The 25,259-nt window shown below is 47.0% G+C and overlaps 1 long non-coding RNA gene across 1 annotated transcript in view; it reads right to left on the reverse strand.

Moving 5' to 3' along the window:
• Positions 1 to 486: 486 nt before the first annotated feature.
• The window catches only part of LOC137322653 (uncharacterized), an 82,045-nt gene continuing 57,272 nt past the window's right edge, over positions 487 to 25,259 (reverse strand). The window contains exon 3 of the long non-coding RNA XR_010963207.1: positions 487 to 1,426. This is a non-coding gene — a long non-coding RNA (uncharacterized lncRNA). The remainder of the gene's footprint in view (positions 1,427 to 25,259) is intronic.

A 25,259-nucleotide genomic window follows, 5' to 3' on the forward strand; every position in this document is an offset into this window, starting at 1 on the left:
TAGAGGTGTTCAAAATCATGAAGGGGCTAGACAAAGTAAATAAAGAGAAACTGTTCCCATTAGCGGAAGGATCGAGAATCAGAGGACATTGATTTAAGGTGATTTGGCAAAAAAATCAAAGGGAACATGAGGAAAAACCTTCTTACACAGCGAGTGGTTATGATCTGGAATGCACTGCCTGAGGGGGTGGCGGAGGCAGAGTCAATCATGGCTTTCAAAAAGGAATTGAATAAATACTTGAAGGGAAAACATTTGCAGGGCTACAAAGAAAGAGCGGGAAATGGGACTAACGGGATTGATCTTACAAAGAGCCAGCACAGGCTCGATGGGCCGAATGGCCTCCTTCTGTGCTGTAACCATTCTATGATTCTGTGATTGAACCAACATCACTAAATAACAGATTATCTGGCCATTATCTCATCTCTGTTTGTGGGATCTTGCTGTGCGCAAAATGGCTGCCAAGTTTCCCTACATTACAACAGTGACTGCGCTACAAAAAGTTCTTTATTGGCTGTGATGCGCTTTGGGTCGTCCCGAGGTCACTAAAGGCGCTGTATAAATGCAAGTCTTTTCTTTTCAGTGATCACTCAACAAAAAAAAAATCACTTTCCGATAATTAAAATCTGATGGGGAAGAAACTCCGTCATCGCAGTCGGCGATGAATCGGAGTCCCAAAGAGTCTTTGGGTATTACAGCAGCTCGAGCCTGCGAGGAAATCCTCACACTGGTGGGCAGGTGCCTGTAGAGACCCCGAACATGTTTTTCCAATTATTTCCCAGCACATGTACTCAACGCTGAATTATTATGATTGCATTTTCCCAGGAACTGTACAACACACTGCGCGCACACACACACAAAAAAAAAATGAGAAGGGGTTTTATGTATTGGGCGTGCCAGTGACCCTGGGCTGAACTTGGAACAGAAACCTTGCCCGACAGAGCAATCAGAGGCTGGAAAGCTTGATGGGGAATGTTTTCTTTTTTTCCATTTCTGCCGTTGAAGATTCGGAGGAACTGAAGCATGGGTCTCTTTGCATGAGAACAACAACTGGAACTCCTCCAGAGCAAGGCAAGTCCCTGTAGCATTCTCTCCCTCTTTAAATTTGCGAGCGTTTACTGGAATTCTTCAAAAAAAAGAAGGAAGGTTCCTTACTTTTAATTGCTGGGTAGTTCAGTAGATTCTGGATACCAGGGAGAGTCATAAGTTCAGATCCCAGGCTTTCTCTGAGATTCTGTCTCTGTGTCGCCTCTTTGTCTCTGCTATCCACTTGGCTCATTTCGGCAGCACTCTCGACCTCGAGGTCAGAAGGTCATGGGTTCAAAGTCCCACTCCGCGACCTGAGCGCATAAGCTCGGCTGACGCTCCCGGTGCAGTACTGGGCGAGTGCTGTCCTCTGGGTAATGTGTTAAATCAATGTCTTCTCTCCCTGTTCAGGTGGATGGAAAAGAAAGAACTTGCATTTATATAGCGCCTTTCCTGACCTCAGGATGTCACAAAGAACTTTACAGCCAAATAACTACACTGTTGTAATGTGGGAAAGGCAACAGCCAATCTGTGCACAGCAAGATCCCACAAACAGCAGTGTGCTAATGATCAAATCATCTGTTTTTAGTGACGGTGATTAAGGGATAAATATTGACCAGGACACTGGGGAAAACTCCCCAGCTGTTCTTCGAAATAGCACCATGGGATCTTTTACATCTACCTGAGAGAGCAGATGGGATTGCGGTTTAATATTTCAACCGAAGGACGGCCCCTCCGACAGTGCAGCATTGCCTCAGTACTGCACTGGGAGTGTCAGCCTAGATTATGTGCTGAAGTCTCTGCAGTTTTTTTTAATTCATTCATGGGATGTGGGTGTCGCTGGCGAGGCCGGCATTTATTGCCCATCCCTAATTGCCCTTGAGAAGGTGGTGGTGAGCCGCCTTCTTGAACCGCTGCAGTCCGTGTGGTGAAGGTTCTCCCACAGTGCTGTTAGGAAGGGAGTTCCAGGATTTTGACCCAGCGACAATGAAGGAACGGCGATATATTTCCAAGTCGGGATGGTGTGTGACTTGGAGGGGAACGTGCAGGTGGTGTTGTTCCCATGTTCCTGCTGCTCTTGTCCTTCTAGGTGGTAGAGGTCGGGGGTTTGGGAGGTGCTGTCGAAGAAGCCTTGGCGAGTTGCTGCAGTGCATCCTGTGGATGGTACACACTGCAGCCACAGTGCGCCGGTGGTGAAGGGAGTGAATGTTTAGGGTGGTGGATGGGGTGCCAATCTAACGGGCTGCTTTGTCCTGGATGGTATCGAACTTCTTGAGTGTTGTTGGAGCTGCACTCATCCAGGCAAGTGGAGAGTATTCCATCACACTCCTGACTTGTGCCTTGTAGATGGTGGAAAGGCTTTGGGGAGTCAGGAGGTGAGTCACTCGCCGCAGAATACCCAGCCTCTGACCTGCTCTTGTAGCCACAGTATTTATGTGGCTGGTCCAGTTAAGTTTCTGGTCAATGGTGACCCCCAGGATGTTGATGGTGGGGGTGTTGGTGATGGTAATCGAACCCATGACCTTCTGACTCCGAGGTGATAGTGCTACATACTGACCCGTATGTGTTGATGGGACACTCTGCGGCCACGGTGCGCCGGTGGTGGAGGGAGTGGATGTTTAAGCTGTGAGATCACATATGCTTAAAGAAAAAGCAAGAGAGAAAGGGAGAGACCAGACTGTGTGGAAGAGAATTACTCAGGGGATTCTCAAATACTATTTTCCATGCTAGAAATGGACTTGCCAATGGCTGAGGCTCCATCACAACTGCAGAGAAGCTACAACATGGGATTGAATTGTAGCAGGAGTCTGCACCTACAGGAGAGGATTACATTGAATTAGAATCATAGAATCAGAGAATGATACAGCACTGAAGGAGGACATTCGGCCCATCGTGCCTGTGCCGGCTCTTTGGTAGAGCTATCCAATTAGTCCCACTCCCCTGCTCTTTCCCCATAGCCCTGCAGTTTTTTTGCCCTTTGAGTATTTATATAATTCCCTTTTGAAAGTTATTATTGAATCTGCTTCCACCGCCCTTTCAGGCAGTGAATTCCAGATCATCACAACTCACTGCGTAACGATGTTTTTTCCTCATGTTGCATCTCGTTCTTTTGCCGATCACCTTAAATCTGTGTCCTCTGGTTACCGACCCTTCTGCCACTGGAAACAGTTTCTCCTTATTTACTCTATCAAAACCAGTCATGATTTTGAACACCTCTATCAAACCTCCCCTTAACCTTCTCTGCTCTAAGGAGAACAATCCCAGCTTCTCCAGTCTCTCCACATAACTGAAGTCCCTCATCCCTGGTACCATTCTAGTAAATCTCTTCTGCATCCTCTCTAAGGCCTTGACATCCTTCCTAAAGTGTGGTGCCCAGAATTGAACACAATACTCCAGCTGAGGCCTAATTGGTAACGGGGCACTTAGAAAATCATGATATGATTAGGCAGAGTCAACATGGTTTTATGAAAGGGAAATCGTGTTTGACAAATTTATTAGAGTTTTCTGAGGATGTAACAAGCAGGGTAGATAAAGGAGAACCAGTGGGTGTAGTATATTTGGATTTTCGATAAGGTGCCACATAAAAGGTTGTTACGCAAGGTAAGGGCTCATGGGATTGGGAGTAATATATTAGCATGGATAGAGGATTGGTTAAAGGACAGAAAACAGAGAGTAGGAATAAACGGGTCATTTTCAGGTTGGCAGGCTGTAACTAGTGGGATGCCGCAAGGATCAGTGCTTGGGCCTCAGCTATTTACAATCTATATTAATGACTTGAATGAAGGGACCGAGTGTAATGTATCCAAGTTTGCTGACGATATAAAGCTAGGTGGGAAAGTAAGCTGTGCGGAGGATACAAAGAGTCTGCAAAGGGATATAGACAGATTAAGTGAGTGGGCAAGAAGGTGGCAGATGGAGCGTAATGTGATGAAATGTGAGATTATTCACTTTGGTAGGAAGAATAGAAAAACAGAATATTTTTTAAATGGTGAGAAACTATTAAACGTTAGTGTCCAGAGAGACAATTTCAGAAAGACAGGAAGCGAGGAAAAGGTGGAGAGGTAGCTCTGTTAATCAAGGCTGACATGAGTATAATAGAGAGAAATGACCTTAGATCTAAAGACCAAGATGTAGAATCAGTTTGGGTAGAGATAAGAAATAGTAAAGGCAAGAAGTCACTTGTGGGAGTAGTTTATAGGCCCCCTAACAGTGACCACACTATAGCACAGGGTATACAGGAAGAAATAATTGGGGCTTGTGAGAAAGGAACAGCGATCATCATGGGTGATTTTAATCTATATATAGATTGGAAGAATCTGATTGGCAAAGGTAGCCTGGAAGATGAGTTCATAGAGTGCTTTCAGGACAGTTTCTTAGAGCAGCACGTTCTAGAGCCAACCAGAGAGCAGGCTATTCTAGACCTGGTAATGTGTAATGAGACAGGATTAATTAATGACCTCACTGTAAAGGAGCCTCGAGGTAGCAGTGATCACAATATGATTGAATTTCGCATTCAGTTTGAGGGAGAGAAGAGTAAGTCTAAGACTTGTGTTTTAAACTTAAATAAGGGCAATTATGAGGGCATGAAGACAGAGCTGCTAAAGTGAACTGGGAAGTTAGGTTAAGGGATAGGTCAGTAGAGATGCAGTGGAAGACAATTAATGAGATATTTCACAGCACTCAGCAAAGATACATTCCAGTGAGAGAGAAAGACTCGAGGGGAAGGACGTACCATCCATAGCTAACTAAGGAAGTTAAAGATAGTATCAAATTGAAAGAAAAAGCATACAATTCTACAAAGATCAGTGGCAGGTCAGAAGATTGGACAAAATATAAAAAACAGCAAAGAATGACTAAAAGAATAATAAGGAGGGAGAAATTAGAGTACGAGAGAAAGCTAGCTAGAAATATAAAAACAGATAGTAAGAGTTTCTACAGGTATTTAAAAAGGAAAAGAGTAAGTAAAGTAAGCGTTGGTCCTCCAGAGAGTGAGTCTGGGGAATTAATAATGGGGAATAAGGAAATGGCGGATGAACTGAACAGATATTTTGCGTCCGTCTTCACTGTAGAGGATACAAATAACATGCCAGAAATAATTGTGATTCAAGAGGTGAAAGGGAGGGAGGAGCTTAAAACATTTACAATCACCAGGGAAAGGGTTCTGAAAAGATTATTAGAACTAAAAGCTGACAAGTCCCCAGGTCCTGACGGACTTCATCCGAGGGTCTTAAAAGAAGTGGCTGCAGGGATAGTAGATGCATTGGTATTAATTTTCCAAAATTCCCTAGATTCTGGAAGGGTCCCATCAGATTGGAAAATAGTGTATGTAACTCCTCTATTCAAGAAAGGAGGGAGACAGAAAGCAGGAAACTACAGGCCAGTTAGCTTAACATCTGTCATAGGGAAAATGCTAGAATCTATTATTAAGGAGATTATAACAGGGCACTTAGAAAATCTCAATGCAATCAGGCAGAGTCAACACGGCTTTGTGAAAGGGAAATCGTGTTTGACTAATTTATTAGAGTTCTTTGAGGAAGTAACAAGCAACGCGGATAAAGGGGATCCTGTGGATGTTGTGTACTTGGATTTCCAGAAGGCTTTTGACAAGGTGCCACGTCAAAGGCTACTACACAAAATAAGAACTCATGTAGGGGGTAACATATTAGCATGGATAAAGGATTGGTTAACTAACAGGAAACAGAGAGTAGGCATAAATGGGTCATTTTCAGTTCGGCAAGATGTAACGAGTGGAGTGCCACAGGGATCAGTGCTGGGGCCTCAACGATTTACAATCTATATCAATGACTTGGATGAAGGGACTGAATGTATGGTTGCTAAATTTGCTGATGACACAAAGGTAGGTAGGAAAGTAAGTTGTGAAGAGGACATAAGGAGTCTGCAAAGGGATATAGATAGGTTAAGTGAGTGGGCAAAAATTTGGCAGATGGAGTATAATGTGGGAAAATGTGAACTTGTCCACTTTGGCAGGAGGAATAGAAAAGCAGTATATTATTTAAATGGAGAGAGAGTATAGAACTCTGAGGTATGGAGGGATTTGGGTGTCCTAGTACATGAATCACAAAAAGTTAGTATGCAGGTACAGCAAGTGATTAGGAAGGCAAATGGAATGTTGTCATTTATTGCAAGGGGAATGGAATATAGAGTCATAGAGTCATAGAGTTATAAAGGGCATTGGTGAGACCACATCTAGAATACTGTGTGCAGTTTTGGTCTCCTTATTTAAGAAATAATATAATTGCTTTGGAGGCGGTTTCGGAGAAGGTTCACTCGACTGATTCCTGGGATGAGGGGGTTATCTTATGAGGAAAGGTTGGACAATGGGTACGGTAGCATAGTGGTTATGTTACTGGGCTAGTAATCCAGAGGCCTGGACTAAAATCCAGAGTCATGAGTTCAAATCCCGCCACGGCAGCTGGCGAATTTAAATTCAATTAATTAATTAAATTCAATTAAATAAAAAAAATCTGGAATTAAAATACTAGTATCAGTAATAATGGCCATGAAACTATCGGATTGTCGTAAAAACCCATCTGGTTCACTGATGTCCTTTAGGGATGGAAACCTGCCATCCTTACCCGGTCTGGCCGATATGTGACTCCAGACCCACAGCAATGTGGTTGATTCTTAATTGCCCTCTGAAATGGCCTAGCAAGCCACTCAGTTGTAAAATCTCGCTACGAAAAGTCATAATAAGAATAAAACCGGACGGACCACGAGGCACCAGACACGACAACGGCAAAACACCAAGCCCAATAGACCCTGCAAGGTCCTCCTGACTAACATCTGGGGACTTGTGCCAAAATTGGGAGAGCTGTCCCACAAACTAGTCAAGCAACAGCCTGACATAGCCATACTCACAGAATCATATCTTTCAGCCAACGTCCCAGACTCTTCCATCACCATCCCTGGGTATGTCCTGTCCCACCGGAAGGACAGACCCACCAGAGGTGGCGGTACAGTGATATACAGTCAGGAGGGAGTGGCCCTGGGAGTCCTCAACATTGACTCTGGACCCCATGAAATCTCATGGCATCAGGTCAAACATGGGCACGGAAACCTCCTGCTGATGAATCAGTCCTCCTCCATGTTGAGCACCACTTGGAGGAAGCACTGAGGGTATCAAGGGCACAGAATGTACTCTGGGTGGGGGACTTCAATGTCTATCACCAAGAGTGGCTCGGCAGCACCACTACTGGCCGAGTCCTGAAGGACATAGCTGCAAGAGGGGGCCTGCGGCAGATGGTGAGCGAACCAACACGAGGGAAAAACTTACTTGACCTCGTCCTCACCAATCTACCTGTCGCAAATACATCTGTCCATGACAGTATTGGTAAGAGTGACCACCGCACAGTCCTCGTGGAGATGAAGTCCCGTCTTCACACTGAGGACACCATCCAACGTGTTGTGTGGCACTACCACCGTGCTAAATGGGATAGATTCAGAAAGGATCTAGCAGCTCAAAACTGGGCATCCATGAGGCGCTGTGGGCCATCAGCAGCAGCAGAATTGTATTCCAGCACAATCTGTAACCTCATGGCCCGGCATATTCCTCACTCTACCATTACCAACAAGCCAGGGGATCAACACTGGTTCAATGAGGAGTGTAGAAGAGCATAAGAACATAAGAAATTGGAGCAGGAGTAGGCCAATCGGCCCCTCGAGCCTGCTCCGCCATTCAATAAGATCATGGCTGATCTGATCCCAACCACAAATCTAAAGAACACAAGAAGTCGGAGCAGGACCCGGCCACATAGCCCCTGGGCCCTCTCCGCCACCCACAGGGCATTGACCGATCCGAACTCAGCTTCATGTCCAATTTCCTGCCCGCTCCCCATAACCCCTAATTCCCTTTACTTCTAGGAAACTGTCTATTTACTGTTTTAAATTTATCTAATGATGTAGCTTCCACAGCTTCCTGGGGCAGCAAATTCCACAGACCGACCACCCTCTGAGTGAAGAAGTTTCTCCTCATCTCAGTTTTGAAAGAGCAGCCCCTTATTCTAAGATTATGCCCCCTAGTTCTAGTTTCACCCATCTTTGGGAACATCCTTACTGCATCCACCCGATCAAGACCCTTCACAATCTTATATGTTTCAATAAGATCGCCTCTCATTCTTCTGAACTCCAATGAGTAGAGTCCCAATCTACTCAACCTCTCCTCATATGTCCGCCCCCTCATCCCCGGGATTAACCGAGTGAACCTTCTTTGTACTGCCTCGAGAGCAAGTATGTCTTTTCTTAAGTATGGAGACCAAAACTGTATGCAGTATTCCAGGTGCGGTCTCACCAATACCTTATATAACTGCAGCAATACCTCCTTGTTTTTATATTCTATCCCCCTAGCAATAAAAGCCAACATTCCGTTGGCTTTCTTGATCACCTGCTGCACCTGCATACCAACTTTTTGATTTTCTTGCACTAGGACCCCCAGATCCCTTTGTACTGCAGTACTTTCCAGTCTCTCGCCATTAAGAAAATAACTTGCTCTCTGATTTTTCCTGCCAGGAGCAGCACCAGGCGTACCTAAAAATGAGGTGCCAACCTGGTGAAGCTACAACTCAGGACTACATGCATGCTAAACAGCGGAAGCAACATGCTATAGACAGAGCTAAGCGATTCCACAACCAACGGATCAGATCAAAGCTCTGCAGTCCTGCCACATCCAGTCGTGAATGGTGGTGGACAATTAAACAACTAACTGGGAGGAGGAGGCTCTGCAAACATCCCCATTCTCAATGATGGCGGAGTCCAGCACGTGAGTGCAAAAGACAAGGCTGAAGCAGTTTGCAACCATCTTCAGCCAGAAGTGCCGAGTGGATGATCCATCTCAGCCTCCTCCCGATATCCCCACCATCACGGAAGCCAGTCTTCGGCCAATTCGATTCACTCCACGTGATATCAAGAAACGGCTGAGTGCACTGGATACAGCAAAGGCTATGGGCCCCGACAACATCCCAGCTGTAGTGCTGAAGACTTGTGCTCCAGAACTAGCTGCGCCTCCAGCCAAGCTGTTCCAGTACAGCTACAACACTGGCATCTACCCGACAATGTGGAAAATTGCCCAGGTATGTCCTGTCCACAAAAAACAGGACAAATCCAATCCGGCCAATTACCGCCCCATCAGTCTACTCTCAATCATCAGCAAAGTGATGGAAGGTGTCGTCGACAGTGCTATCAAGCGGCACTTACTCACCAATAACCTGCTCACCGATGCTCAGTTTGGGTTCCGCCAGGACCACTCGGCTCCAGACCTCATTACAGCCTTGGTCCAAACATGGACAAAAGAGCTGAATTCCAGAGGTGAGGTGAGAGTGACTGCCCTTGACATCAAGGCAGCATTTGACCGAGTGTGGCACCAAGGAGCCCTCGTAAAATTGAAGTCAATGGGAATCAGGGGGAAAACTCTCCAGTGGCTGGAGTCATACCTAGCACAAAGGAAGATGGTAGTGGTTGTTGGAGGCCAATCATCTCAGCCCCAGGGCATTGCTGCAGGAGTTCCTCAGGGCAGTGTCCTAGGCCCAACCATCTTCAGCTGCTTCATCAATGACCTGCCCTCCATCAAAAAGTCAGAAATGGGGATGTTCGCTGATGACTGCACAGTGTTCAGTTCTATTCGCAGCCCCTCAGATAATGAAGCAGTCCGAGCCCGCATGCAGCAAGACCTGGACAACATCCAGGCTTGGGCTGACAAGTGGCAAGTAACATTCGCGCCAGATAAGTGCCAGGCGATGACCATCTCCAACAAGAGAGAGTCTAACCACCTCCCCTTGACATTCAACGGCATTACCATCGCCGAATCCCCCACCATCAACATCCTGGGGGTCACCATTGACCAGAAACTTAACTGGACCAGCCATATAAATACTGTGGCTACGAAAGCAGGCCAGAGGCTGGGTATTCTGCGGTGAGTGACTCACCTCCTGACTCCCCAAAGCCTTTCCACCATCTACAAGGCACAAGTCAGGAGTGTGATGGAATACAATACTCTCCACTTGCCTGGATGAGTGCAGCTCCAACAACACTCAAGAAGCTCGACACCATCCAAGATAAAGCAGCCCACTTGATTGGCACCCCATCCACCACCCTAAACATTCACTCCCTTCACCACCGGCGCACTGTGGCTGCAGTGTGTACCATCCACAGGATGCACTGCAGCAACTCGCCAAGGCTTCTTCGACAGCACCTCCCAAACCCGCGACCTCTACCACCTAGAAGGACAAGAGCAGCAGGTACATGGGAACAACACCACCTGCACGTTCCCCTCCAAGTCACACACCATCCCGACTTGGAAATATATCGCCGTTCCTTCATTGTCGCTGGGTCAAAATCCTGGAACTCCCTTCCTAACAGCACGGTGGGAGAACCGTCACCACACGGACTGCAGCGGTTCAAGAAGGCGGCTCACCACCACCTTCTCGAGGGCAATTAGGGATGGGCAATAAATGCCGGCCTCGCCAGCGGCGCCCACATCCCGTGAACGAATAAAAAAAAAACAAGTTGGGCCTGTATACACGGGAGTTTAGAAGAATGAGAGGTGATCTTATTGAAACATATAAGATCCTGAGGGGACTTGAAGGGGTAGATTCTGAAGGGATGTTTCCCCTTGTGGGAGAGACTAGAACTAGAGGCCACAGTTGAAAAATAAGGGGTCTCCCATTTAAGACGGAGATGAGGAGAATTTTTTTCTCTCAGAGGGTCGTGAGTCTGTGGAACTCCCTTCCCCAGAGAGCGGTGGAGGCAGGGTCATTGAATATTTTTAAGGCTGAGTTCGATAGATTCCTGATTAACAAGGGAGTCAAAGGTTATCGTAGGTAGACGGGAAAGTAGGGTTGAGGTCACAATCAGATCAGCCATGATCTTATCAAATGGCAGAGCAGGGTCGAGGGGCCGAATGGCCTACTCCTGCTCTTAATTCGTATGTTTGTATGTTCGTTCGTATGTTCGTATGACTTGGATGTCCTGGTACATGAAACTCAAAAAGTTAGCATGCAGGCAATTAGGAAAGCAAATGGTACGTTGGCCTTTATTGCAAGGGGGTTGGAGTACAAGAGTAAAGAAATCTTACTGCAATTGTACAGGGCTTTGGTGAGACCTTACCTGGAGTACTGTGTACAGTTTTGGTCTCCTTATCGAAGGAAGGATATACTTGCCTTAGAGGCGGTGCAATGGAGGTTCACTGGATTAATTCCTGGGATGAGAGGGTTGTCCTATGAGGAGAGTTTGAGTAGAATGGGTCTATACTCTCTGGAGTTTAGAAGAATGAGAGGTGATCTCATTGAAACATCTAAGATTCTGAGGAGGCTTGAGAGGGTAGATGCTGAGAGGTTGTTTCCCCTGGCTGGAGAGTCTAGAACTGGAGGGGACATAGTCACAGGATAAGGGGTCGGCCATTTAAAACTGAGATGAGGAGGAATTTCTTCATTCAGAAGGTTGTGAATCTTTGGACTTCTCTACCCCAGAGGGCTGTGGATGCTCAGTTGTTGAGTATATACAAGACTGAGATCGATAGATTTTTGGACTCTAGGGGAATCAAGGGATATGGGGATTGGGCAGGAAAGTGGAGTTGAGGTTGAAGATCAGCCATGATCTGATTGAATGGTGGAGCAGGCTCGAGGGGCCATATGGCCTACTCCTGCTCCTATTTCTTATGTAAACAGTGTTTTCTAAAGATAGAATTTACAGCACAGAAACATGCCAACTGGTCGATGCCGGTATTTATGCTCCACACGAGCCTCCTCCCACTCTCTTCATCTCACCGTATCAGTATATCCTTCTATTCCTTTCTCCCTCATGTGTTTGTCTAGCTTCCGCTTAAATGTATCTATGCTATTCACCTCAACTACTCCTTGTGGTAGTGAGTTCCACATTCTCACCACTCTCTGAGTGAGGAAGTTTCTCCTGAATTCCCTATTGGATTTATTAGTGACTATCTTATATTTATGGCCCCTAGTTTTGGACTCTCCCATAAGTGGAAACATCTTCTCCACATCAACTCTACCGAACCCTTTCATTATTTAAAGGCCTAGATTTACATAATTAAAGCAACAATAATGAAGAAAATAATAGCACTAAAGAGTGACAAATCCCCAGGACCAGATGGTTTCCATCCCAGAGTTTTAAAGGAAGTAGGTGAGCACATTGCAGATGCCCTAACTATAATCTTTCAAAGTTCTCTAGATTCAGGAACTGTCCCTCTAGATGGGAAAATTGCACATGTCACTCTGCTTTTTAAGAAAGGGGAGAGAGGGAAACCGGGGAATTATAGACCAGTTAGCCTGACATCTGTTGTGGGGAAAATGCTGGTGTCGAAAATTAAGGATAGGGTGACTGAACACCTTGAGAATTTTCAGTTAATCAGAGAGAGCCAGCATGGATTTGTGAAAGGTAGGTCGTGCCTGACAAACCTGATTGAATTTTTTGAAGAGGTGACTAAAGAAGTGGACGGGGCATGTCAATGGATGTTATTTATATGGACATCCAGAAGGCATTTGATAAGGTCTCACATAAGAGACTGTCAGCTAAGATAGAAGCCCATGGAATCGAGGGAAAAGTACGGACTTGGTTAGGAAATTGGCTGAGCGAAAGGCGACAGAGAGTAGGGATAATGGGATAATGGCAGGATGTGACTAGTGGAGTCCCGCAGGGATCTGTCTTGGGGCTTCAATTATTCACAATATTTATTAATGACTTAGATGAAGGCATAGAAAGTCTCATATCTAAGTTTGCCGATGACACAATGATTGGTGGCATTGTAAGCAGTGTAGATGAAAACATAAAATTACAAAGCGATATTGATAGATTAGGTGAATGGGCAAAACAGTGGCAAATGGAATTCAATGTAGACAAATGTGAGGTCATCCACTTTGGATCAAAAAAGGATAGAACAGGGTACTTTCTGAATGGTAAAAAGTTAAAAACAGTGGATGTTCAAAGGGACTTCGGGGTTCAGGTACATAGACCATTGAAGTGTCATGAACAGGTGCAGAAAATAATCAATAAGGCTAATGGAATGCTGGCCTTTATATCTAAAGGATTAGAGTACAAGGGGGCAGAAGTTATGCTGCAGCTATACAAAACCCTGGTTAGACCGCACCTGGAGTACTGTGAGCAGTTCTGGGCACCGCACCTTCGGAAGGACATATTGGCCTTGGAGGGAGTGCAGCATAGGTTTACTAGAATGATACCCGGACTTCAAGGGTTAAGTTACGAGGAGAGATTACACAAATTGGGGTTGTATTCTCTGGAGTTTCGAAGGTTAAGGGGTGATCTGATCGAAGTTTATAAGATATTAAGGGGAACAGATAGGGTGGATAGAGAGAAACTATTTCCGCTGGTTGGGGATTCTAGGAGTAGGGGGCACAGTCTAAAAATTAGAGCCAGACCTTTCAGGAGCGAGATTAGAAAACATTTCTACACACAAAGGGCAGTAGAAGTTTGGAACTCTCTTCCGCAAATGGCAATTGATACTAGCTCAATTGCTAAATTTAAATCTGAGATAGATAGCTTTTTGGCAACCAAAGGTATTAAGGGATATGGGCCAAAGGCAGGTATATGGAGTTAGATCACAGATCAGCCATGATCTTATCAAATGGCGGAGCAGGCATGAGGGGCTGAATGGCCTCCTCCTGTTCCTATGTTCCTATGGTCACCATTCAGCCTTTCATCTTCTGAAGAAAAGAGTCCCAGCCTGTTCAGTCTTTCCTGAAGACTGTGAGGGAGGATGGGATCAGATTTTTTTCGAACAGATCTCTTCCATATTCACCTGGAATGCTGCGGATTATTTTTAAAGAGAATTCAAGTTCAGTTTTTAAAAAATCTGGAGCAGCTGAACTGAGGATGCCCTGTGCGCTGCCTTGTGGACATAAATGAAGGCAGACCCACATCGAATCATGGAATCATAGAATCAAACAGCGCAGGAGGCCATTTGGCCCATCGTGCCTGTGCCGGCTCTTTGAAAGAGCTGTCCAATTCGTCCCACTCCCCAGCTCTTTCCCCATAGCGCTGCAAATTTCTCCTTTTCAAGCATTTATCCAATTCCCTTTTGAGAGTTCCTATTTCATCTGCTTCCACCGCCCTTTCAGGCAGTGCATTCCAGATCATAAACTGGGATCAGTTTCTCCATGTTTCCACCAGGAGATGGCTCTAATCCTTTAAAATAGGTGGTTTAAATACCGTCGCTGACCCTTGTCAATCTGCCCCTTGCCACAGCCCCAAACCCACCCTTATATTTCACATGGTCCGGAGCAAGCTCGGGGGGGGCTGGGTTGGCCTACTCCTTGCAGGGAAGCCTGCCATCTCTTGCAAACGCCGATGGGGCTGTTTCGTGATCTCTCCCATCTGGCGGAAATCGGAACTCCCACTCTCAGTGGAAAGGAGGGGCTTCAGGAACTTCAACACGTTTACTGACCTCTTTTCCCAGTAAACAACTTCAGGCCCTGTCAGCCACTCAGGAAGAAATTTCAGCTGGGAACCCTCAGGGGTTTCCACAAATTCCTTTGAATCAGGCGTTCCATTCAGACCAAGGCCGCCGTTGCCAAGCTCTCCCGCCCCCTCACCATCTCCGAGACCTTCCTGAGTAAATATAGACCACACCACAACATAAATCTACTTCTCCAATGATATTTGTGTTGGCCCGTGCGCGGAGGTCACCCGTTTTCGACTGAGAGAGCATCGTGGGAGGGTAACCAACAGCATACGTTCAACTGATGACCTTGGGCAGCTACTCAAACAGGCCATTATCAACAGCAGATGGAAATAGGGTCAATATTAGATCTCGAACAGCTCCTCTCTATAAACCCATGCCAGCTGTTGGAAGCTCAAGCCCAATTTCCGTCAAGCCTTGTTGGAGGTATTGTGACGACCCTACGCCATCGCTCATGAACACAGGAATGTCCAGGACTGATGAAGGCTATTGGCTTCCATCCGGGCAGCCCCTGTGTCCAGGAAATCTTTCCCTCTGATACCTCAGTGCTTCTCTATCAAATTCATCTCAGGCTTCTTATTCAACTCTCTCCTATCCACAGTTCACTAATGGTTCACTAAGTCCTGCAATAAGAAAAGAACGAAAGTCCTGCATGGGACTGTCGGTGCTACGCTGTCTCCAAATTTGAACGCAAGTTGCTCAAAATTGTCAGTGCTGCTCCTTTTTCTCTAATTAGTTCCTCGGGTGTGGGTGAGGCTGGAAACGCCGCATTTATTGCCCGTCTCCTGTGGCACAGTCTTAAAATTAGAACTAGGCCGTTCAGGAGAGCGATCGGGAAGCACTTTTTCGCCCATAGAGTAGTGGAAATCTGGAACCCTCTCCCCCAAAATGGCTGCGAACGCTGGGGGTCAATTGAAACTTTCATGACTGGAATCGATCGAGTTTTGTTGGGTAAGGTTATCAAGGGATATGGAGCAAAGGCGGGTAAAGATCAGTCATGATTTAATTGAATGGCGGAGCAGGCTCAATGGGCTGAGTGGCCTACTCCTGTTTCTATGTTATCTGGAGAGCCTTCATGAGTACTGATTGTTCTACAATTGCGTTGCTGTCTGGGTCACTTGAGAGGGCATTGAGGGGGCACACGGTGTGAAACTGGAGTCACGAGTAGCGCAGATCAGGTAGAGGAGGCCAGTTCCCTTTCCTGAAGGACATTAGTGAACCAGTTGGGATATTACAACAATCCGGAAGTTTCTCATGGTCGTTGTTCTGGTGCTGACCCTCCAAAATGAGAAATTTATTGAATTCACTTTTATACTTTACCCTGGTGGGTTTTAAACTCATTCGGCTTGGAAATTTCTCAAGAAATAACGGCGATACTAACAGGGCTCGCCGTTATTGCGGGGCAAATGGAAGAGCAGGTTCCGGTGAGCACACACGCGCAGTCAAACGCGGAAAACTGGAACTTGCTCATCCTGGTTCCCTGCTGATCTGACAGCTTCGCGTTAAAGAGATCTCACCGGCTGGAATCAATGGACCAGTGGGAACATGCTCTCCTGTCCAGCTGGAAACCAACCAATCTCGCCAGAAAAAATGGTACGCTGAGTTATATCAGGTCTCAACTAAGTTTTAACGGCATGGCAAGTATTAATAACAGCCCAACAACCTTTCCAGCACTGAAAATTAACTTTTAAAAATGTGACGTCTTGATACGCCCGAATTTTTTAAAAAAAATTTTAATTCAAAAATTTTTAAATGATTAATTTTCTCACTTTTTCTTTCTGTCTCTTTTATCTCAGTCTTTCAATCTTACTCTCGCTCTATTTCACTTTTTCTATCTGATTTTATAGTACATTTACTGATCTTACCTGACACTTCCTGGTTCTTAGTCCGCGCGGTTTGGGAATGAGTTTCACTTCCTGGTTCTCACAGCGTGGTTTGCTTCAAGCTGATAGGTGGAGGGGACGGAGCGAGATCCTTTCCCCGCTCTCACCGCTCGGAGAAGCCCCGGGGAGCGACCGCTCCTCTCCCTGCAGCTCTCAATTTAAGCAAGTTGGCGGCCGGAAGCACGCGAGAGGTTTGCGAGTGAGTTAGTTACTAACGAGCGGCGGGCGACATTCAGTCGCAGCTCAGTGCAATTTCTGACCCATAACCTTCGAGTGCCCGGTCCAATACCGTAACCGTTACTTTACCGTGCCTCTGTACACTTCAGGAAAAATTTGCAGGGCTATGGGGAAAGGCAGTGGAACTCATTGGTTAGCTCTTTCAAAGAGCTGGCACAGGCACGATGGGCCGAATGGCCTCCGTCCCTGCTGTAAGCTTCTATGATTACAGGATAGTTTCTCGCAAACCGTTAGTTCAGTGATTTTAAAACCTTGAAAGGGTTAACACCCGTTTTGTACACTTAAATATAGTTCTGCTGCCAAGCTAGTTTAGGATGAAAGGTTTCTTTTCCGTCGTGCGACAGGTTCAGGTTGGCCTCGGGATGTGGTCCCTCCTCACCGTGTAAGGTTACCTAGAGTCGAAACAAACAGAAACAATGGCTTGCCTGTGCGTGTCTGCTGACCCACCAGCCGGAGCATAAAACAAACACGGTAACTTTGCAAAAATCGCCTCAGCTTAAAGATGTAGGGCAGGGCAACCGACGGCATCGGGCTAGTCCATCGCGCGAGACTGACTCGTGTTTAATCTTGAGAGGCTTTTCCTCCTCTGCGACGGCAGCCACGCGATTCCATGTGAGTTCCCGTGTACGTCAACGTGCTGATTGATTGCGCAGGCCAGGAATAGCGAGGGAAGTGGGATAGATTTTTTGGCTGTTGCCTGTCACGGCCTAGGTGAATAGCAACAGCTGGTCCTGATCGAGGGAGGAAGTTCTTCAGGCCAGGTGTTTGAACACCAAGAGCAGCTGCGCCGAGATACACATCTGGGGTTTAGCATTGCAGGCCCACGCAGTGCAAGAGATAATCCAGGGGTAGAAAGCCTGCTCCAGCACTCCGGGGGGGAGGAGGTGGTAAGAGATTACACGTAAAAAAAGTGCTACATGTAAAGACTACAGGTAAAGAAGATGCAACAGGTAAAGAAGGTGCTACATGTAAAGGAGTTACATGTACAGAAGGAGTGACATGTAAAGATTACATGTAAAGAGGGTGTTATATGTAAAGATTACATGTAAAGAGGGTGTTATGTGTAAAGAAGAATCTACTTGCAAAGATTACATGTAAAGAATATGTTACATGTAAATATTACATATAACTGTGTTACAGGTAAGATTACATGTAAAGAATCTGTTACATGGAAATAAGGTATTACAGGTAAAGATCACACGTAAATATGGTGTTACATGTAAAGATGTTACATGTAAAGGATGTGTTACATGTCAAGAAAGAGCTGCATGCAAAGATTACATGTAAAGAAGGTGTTACATGTAAAGATTACATGTAAAGAAGGTGTTACATGTAAAGATTACATGTAAAGAAGGTGTTACATGTAAAGATTACATGTAAAGAAGGTGTTACATGAAAACATTATATGCAAAGGAAGTGTTACATTTAAATATTACATGTAATGAAAGAGTTACATGCCAAGATTACATGTAAAGAAGGTGTTACATGTAAATGTTGCATATAAGGAAGGTGTTACATGTAAAGATTCCATGCACTGAAGTTGTTACATGTAAAGAAAGAGTTACATGCAAAGATCACAGGTAAAGATTACTTGTAAAGAAGGTGTAAAGATTGCTTTGGCCCAACTATCTTCAGCTGCTTCATTAATGACCTTCCCTCCAGGTCAGATGTGGGGTGATCTGCTGATGATTGCACAGTGTTCAGTTCCATTCGCAACCCCTCAGATAATGAAGCAGTCCGAGCCCGCACGCAGCAAGACCTGGACAACACCCAGGATTGGGCTGATAAGTGGCAAGTAACATTCGCGCCAGACAAGTGCCAGGCGCCCTGCTGCTCCTCCTGCCTCACAGAGGAAAGTTTGAAACTTGCCTGGCAAGGTCTCTCCAGTCGGCTGACCGGGTTACAGCTGCCGGGTCTGCCACTGCAGGCACCTGACTCCTGGGTTCTTATTGATGTCATTGGACCCCGCTTTGCCTTACATGTATGAGGCTTTCCACCGACTCATGTGGGCTCGCCATATGCCTGAAACGTCTGCTAGGTAAAAATTCCAGCCGGGTGGGAACAGATTTCACCCACTCCATTTTTTTTACTCATTCTCAGCGTTCACTGGCATTTATTGCCCAACCCTACTACAGCTGAGTGTCTTGCTAGGTCACTTCAGAGAGTAGTTAAGAGTCAACCACATCGCTGTGGGACTGGCGTCACGTATAGGCCCAGATCGGGTAAGGACGGCAGGGTTTCCTCCCCTAAAGGGACATTAGTGACATTAAAGATGTCCGTCAGCGGCAGTATTGACATAGCTGGGGAGGGAGCACCCGCTTGGTGGGCGGGGGGAGGGGGGCACGGAGGGCGCTGGAGGAACTTGTGACGCTGGTCAGAAGCTGAGGCCAAGTGTCGTCAGCCTCAACCCAGCCAAAGAACCTCTGGGAGGGGCAGAGTCGGCCCATTTAGGAGCAGGCCTCTCTCCTCTGGGCGTCTGATCATCGCGGTGAGCTGACCTCAACAGGTCCCGGGCCCCATTGCCGATGCCGCTAACTCCCCCACCCCCAACCTCCCCCCACTGCGGCTTGAAGCCGGAGGAAATTCGCGGAGGGAATGGCTCGCAATGGAACGCAACCAATGGCTCGCCATGCAACAGCGTCTCGAAAGTAGCAGGGCATTGTGAGGAGCTTCTCAGAGTAAAGGAGAAGAGGGGGCAACAGGGAAACAAGTAAGGGTTGGGAGAAAGCTAAGGGGAGGAGACATAGGAACAGGAGGAGGCCATTCAGCCCCTCGAGCCTGTTCCGCCATTCAATTAGATCACGGCTGATCTGTACCTCAACTCCATTTACCCGCCTTTGCTCCATATCCCTCGATACCCTTACCTAACAAAAATCTATCCATCTCAGTTGAAGAGAGAGGTTCCAAAGGAGGCTTTTGAAGGCAGAGAAGAACAGGGAGAGAGTTTCAGAGAGCCAGGACTGGAGACGTAAGATTTTCTGGTTTGGAAATTTTGTGTCAAGCCAGTCTGGTCTCAAAACCAGCTGATGAGCGACAATCCCAAGTCCATCAAGTCCTCATAATTAATTGCTGTTGTTGCAGCAAGCACATAAAGACTTAAAGAAGCTCAGAGATGAGTGCTGGGTCTATGAAGCCCACTCTGTCAGCCTTCACGCAGTGGGTAGCACTCTCTCACCTCTGAGTCAGAAGGTCGTGGGTTCAAGACCCACTCCAGAGACTTGAGCACATAATCCAGGCCGACACTCCCAATGCACTACTGAGGGAGTGCTGCACTGTCAGAGATGCCGTCCTTTTGGATGAGATGTTAAACCGAGGCTCCGTCTGCCTTCTCAGATGGACGTAAAAGTTCCCACGGCACTATTTCAGGATAAAGCAGCCTGCTTGATTGGCACCCCATCCACCACCCGAAACATTCACTCCCTTCACCACCGGCGCACCGTGGCTGCAGTGTGTACCATCCACAGGATGCACTGCAGCAACTCGCCAAGGCTTCTTCGACAGCACCTCCCAAACCCACGACCTCTGCCACCTAGAAGGACAAGAGCAGCAGGCGTAATGGGAACAACACCACCTGCACGTTCCCCTCCAAGTCACACACCATCCCGACTTGGAAATATATCGCCGTTCCTTCATCGTCGCTGGGTCAAAATCCTGGAACTCCCTTCCTAACAGCACTGTGGGAGAACCTTCACCACACGGACTGCAGCGGTTCAAGAAGGCGGCTCACCACCACCTTCTCAAGGGCAATTAGGGATGGGCAATAAATGCCGGCCTCGCCAGCGACGCCCACATCCCATGAACGAATTTTTAAAAAAGAGCAGGGGAGTTCTCCCTGGTGTCCTGGCCAAATAATTATCTCTCAACCAACAACTTTAAAAAAACAGGTTATCTGCTCATTGTCACGTTGCTGTTTGTGGGACCTTGCTGTGCACAAATTGGCTGCTGCGTTTCCTACATTAGTGACTAGGCTTCAAAAAGTACTTCATTTGCTGTAAAACGCTTCGGGCCGCTCTGAGGTCATGAAAGGCGATGTGTAAACGCAAGTCTCTTTTTCATTCGTGAGGTCGAAGGTCACTCGCTGGTAAATGTGTGACAATAACAGTGTGTACCAAATGTGTGCAAAGAGTCAAAAGGTCTCCGAAAACAAAGAGAAGGGGAGGGGGTGGGGGGAGATTGGAAGAGAAGATCTCTGTGTTAAAACACAATCTCTGAACAGCTCCTCATGGACCAGTGTTACCTTTGGGCTGGTGCCAAGGTTGAAGGATATGGAAAACCAGACTTGGCTGCTGCCATATTTAGCAACAGTCACATGATACCCTTCGCCATTCGATTCCATAAAAGGTTTTTTTTTTCTTGTCGACAGGGGATTCCTACTGATCTTAAATTTGCGCTTCCATTATAGGAAGAGAAAACAGAAAATGCTGGGGATTTTTGCAGTTTGCCAGTAGGCCAGAGACAGTGGGGCCTAACAGAAAGTCCTCAAGTTCTTGGCAGCTTCTGATCCCACAGAGGTTGTCTTTGGCAAGCTGCGTGATGCTAAGAAGGTTATGACTTAGGGTTCGCACACAACAGTGTCTGCACGTCAACTTGGAGAAATCCAACCCTTGCTTTTTTGGGGGGGCTTAGTTGGTTTTATTGGTCCAGGGGGTCTCAGGGATGAATCTCCCCTCACGACATGTCCTTTTCATTCGTACCGCCTTTATACCTTGATATATGGTTGTAAGCGGTTTCGTTGTTGTTCTTGGATTAAACCTGAGAAGATTTGTTCCATTAACGTGTCAGATGGAGCTGGGGGAAAGCACAGTGGTGGGGAGGAGGAGGAGGGAGAGGCTGAACCAGACCGTTCACAACCTCGGCGTCCTTTTTGACCCCGAGATGAGATTCCGACCCCATGTCCGCTCCATCACCGAGACCGCCTACTTCCACCTCTGTAATATTACCCGTCTCCGCCCCTGCCTCCGCTCATCTGTTGCTGAAACCCTCATCCGTGCCTTTGTTACTTCCAGACTCGACTATTCCAATGCTCCCCTGGCCGGTCTCCCATCTTCCACCCTCCGTAAACTTCAGCTCATCCAAAACTCCGCTGCCCGTATCCTAACTCGCACCAACTCCCGTTCACCCATCACAACCTGTGCTCGCTGACCTACATTGGCTCCCGGTCCGGGAACGCCTCGATTTTAAAATTCTCATCCTTGTGTTCAAATCCCTCCATGCCCTCGCCCCCCTCCCTATCTCTGTAACCTCCTCCAGCCCTACAACCCCCCGAGATCTCTGCGCTCCTTCAATTCTGGCCTCTTGCGCATCCCCGATTTTAATGGCTCCACCATTGGCGGCCGTGCCTTCGGCTGCCTAGGTCTTAAGCTCTGGAATTCCCTCCCTAAGCTTCTCTGCCTCGCTCCCTCTCTCTCCTCCTTTAAGATGCTCCTAAAAACCTATCTCTTTGACCAAGCTTTTGGTCACCTGTCCTAATATCTCTTTATGTGGCTCGTTGTCAAATTTTGTTTAATGACACTCCTTGGGACATTTTACTACGTTAAAGGTGCTATATAAATGCAAGTTGTGTTGTTGTTCTGTGGTTCGCTTTTTAAAATTCTTTCTCGGGATGTGGGCATCGCCGGAATTTATTGCCCAGTCCTAGTCGCCCTGAGAAGGTGGTGGTGAGCCTTCTTCTTGAACCTACTGCAGTGTGGCCATAGCTAGGCCACTTCAGAGGGCGGTTAAGAGTCAACCACGTTGGTGTGTGGACTGGAGTCACATATAGGCCCAAACCGGGTAAGGACGGCAGGTTTCCTTCCCTAAAGGACAGTAGCGAGCCAGTTGGGTTTTTACGACAATCCGACAGCTTCAGGGTCACTTTTATTGACACCGGGTTTTTATTTCCAGTTTTTTTTCTCTATTGAATTCAAACTCTCAAACTGCCATGGTGGGATTTGAACTCGTGTTCTCTGGATTATTAGTCCAGACCTCTGGATTAGTACAACCACTTGCATTTATATAGCAGCTTTAACATAGAAAAACGTCCCAAGGCGCTTCACAGGAGTGAAATCAGACAAAATTTGACACCGAGCCACATAAGGAGATATTAGGACAGGTGACCAAAAGCTTGGTCAAATGTTTTAAGGAGCATCTTAAAGGAGGAGAGAGAGGTAGAGAGATTTAGGGAGGGAATTCCAGAGCTTCGAGCCTAGGCAGCTGAAGGCACGGCCGCCAATGGTGGGGCGATTAAAATTGCTAGTCCAGTAACGACAACCACTGCACTAAATTTGTGTGCTAGCTGCAGAACTATTGTAAAAACCCAACTGATTCACTAACGTCCTTTAGGGAGAGAAACCTGCCATCCTTACCCAGTCTGGGTCTATATACGTTTCCCAGCGCGGTTTGTACGAAACCTTCTCCTGGAAGAAAGAAGGGATGAGTTGCTGAAAATTGAATTGATACAATCGGGAGGTGAGGTGGCTGTAAGTGAATCCTGTTTGTCTTTAGCTATGGTTTATGTTCCTTTCTCCGAGCTGGGGTTCCCAAGCCTCCCGCGTTCGGCGGGAGTTTCCCGGAATGGGCGACTGCCTCCCGAGGGAAGCTGCTGGCGACCCGGAAGGAACGGGCCTTCTGCGCGCAGTTGACGTATACGCAGTACGCTGGCTGTCGAGGCTTGCAGCCGATCCGCGCTGTCCAATAACATTTGCAAACGGTGGACAAAGGTCATGTGATCAAACGTCACGTGATTAGGCATCACAGGAACGGTGTCACGTGATTGAATGTCACATGATCAAAACTCCAGGAATACATCAAACCGGAGTTGGCAACCCACTCTGAGCGCACAATATAGTGTTAACATGAACTAACAGAGACCGAATACAGCAGCAGTGAAGAGTCTGGAAAAATGTCTATTTGTGTGCTTGGCGTTACCTTCTTTCCATTTCTCTTTAGACTAAATTGGTTCCATTACAACCCTTGATCACAATCCCCAGCACAGTGTCTGCTTACTCTAACAAGGCTTATTTGGCCAATACCCTTGTCAATGGGAATGAAAATATTGCAGACAATTTTGCTAAAAGGGAACGATTCACTCCCGTCTGGTACTGTACGGCCCATGTGTGTCTCAGTGTCAGCTCCTGTACATGTACAGTACACAGAGGGTGAAAGGGAACGATTCACTCCTGTCTGGTACTGTACGGCCCATGTGTGTCTCAGTGCCAGCTCCTATACACATACAGTACACAGAGGGTGAAAGGGAACGATTCACTCCCGTCTGGTACTGTACGGCCCGTGTGTGTCTCAGTGTCAGCTCCTATACATGTACAGTACACAGAGGGTAAAAGGGGAACGATTCACACCCGTCTGGTACTGTACGGCCCGTGTGTGTCTCAGTGCCAGCTCCTATACACATACAGTACACAGAGGGTGAAAGGGAACGATTCACTCCCGTCTGGTACTGTACGGCCCGTGTGTGTCTCAGTGTCAGCTCCTATACATGTACAGTACACAGAGGGTGAAAGGGAACGATTCACTCCTGTCTGGTACTGTACGGCCCATGTGTGCCTCAATGTCAGCTCCTGTACATGTACAGTACACAGAGGGTGAAAGGGAACGATTCACTCCTGTCTGGTACTGTACGGCCCGTGTGTGTCTCAGTGTCAGCTCCTATACATGTACAGTACACAGAGGGTGAAAGGGAACGATTCACTCCCGTCTGGTACTATACGGCCCGTGTGTGTCTCAGTGCCAGCTCCTGTACACGTACAGTACACAATGGGTAAAAGGGAACGATTCACTCCCGTCTGGTACTGTACGGCCCGTGTGTGTCTCAGTGTCAGCTCCTGTACACGTCCAGTACACAGCAGGTGAAAGGGGACAATTCACTCCTGTCTGATACTGTACGGCCCGTGTGTGTCTCAGTGCCAGCTCTTGTGTATACAGCACATACCGGGTTAAAGGCAATGATTCACTCCTGTCTGTTACTGTACAGCTCGTGTGTGTCTCAGTGCCAGCTTGTGTATACAGCACATACTGGGTTAAAGGGAATGATTCACTCTCGTCTGGTACTGTACGGCCCGTGTGTCAGAAGGTTATGGATTCAAGCGTATAATCCAGCCTGATACTGCAGTGCAGTCCTTTGGAAAGGACATTAAACTGAAGCACCTATCAGGTGGATTTAGATGATCCCATGGCATTACCACCATCACACGAGAGGACACCACCCACCAGGTGCATGGTTCATACTCCTGTGACTCGGCCAACGTTGTCTACCTCATACGTTGCAGGAAAGGATGCCCCAGAGCATGGTACATTGGCGAGACCATGCAGACGCTGCGACAACGGATGAACGGACACCGCGCAACAATCGCCAAACAGGAGGGTTCCCTCCCAGTCGGGGAACACTTCAGCAGTCATGGACATTCATCCACCGACCTTCGGGTAAGCGTACTCCAAGGCGGCCTTCGAGACACACGACAACGCAAAATCGTCGAGCAGAAATTGATAGCCAAGTTCCGCACCCATGAGGACGGCCTCAACCGGGATCTTGGGTTCATGTCACGCTACACGTTACCCCACCAGCGAACAAATGTTATCTGTTTTTAATATAATGGGTCATTTGCTGGCTTTCTCTGCCTTCCGGATGTTTCTGCCTCTCTCTGTTATTTTTTTTTTGTTTTTTTTTTTGTTTTTTTTTC

The sequence above is a fragment of the Heptranchias perlo genome, chromosome 1 (assembly GCF_035084215.1).
Source record: "Heptranchias perlo isolate sHepPer1 chromosome 1, sHepPer1.hap1, whole genome shotgun sequence".
NCBI lineage: Eukaryota > Metazoa > Chordata > Chondrichthyes > Hexanchiformes > Hexanchidae > Heptranchias > Heptranchias perlo.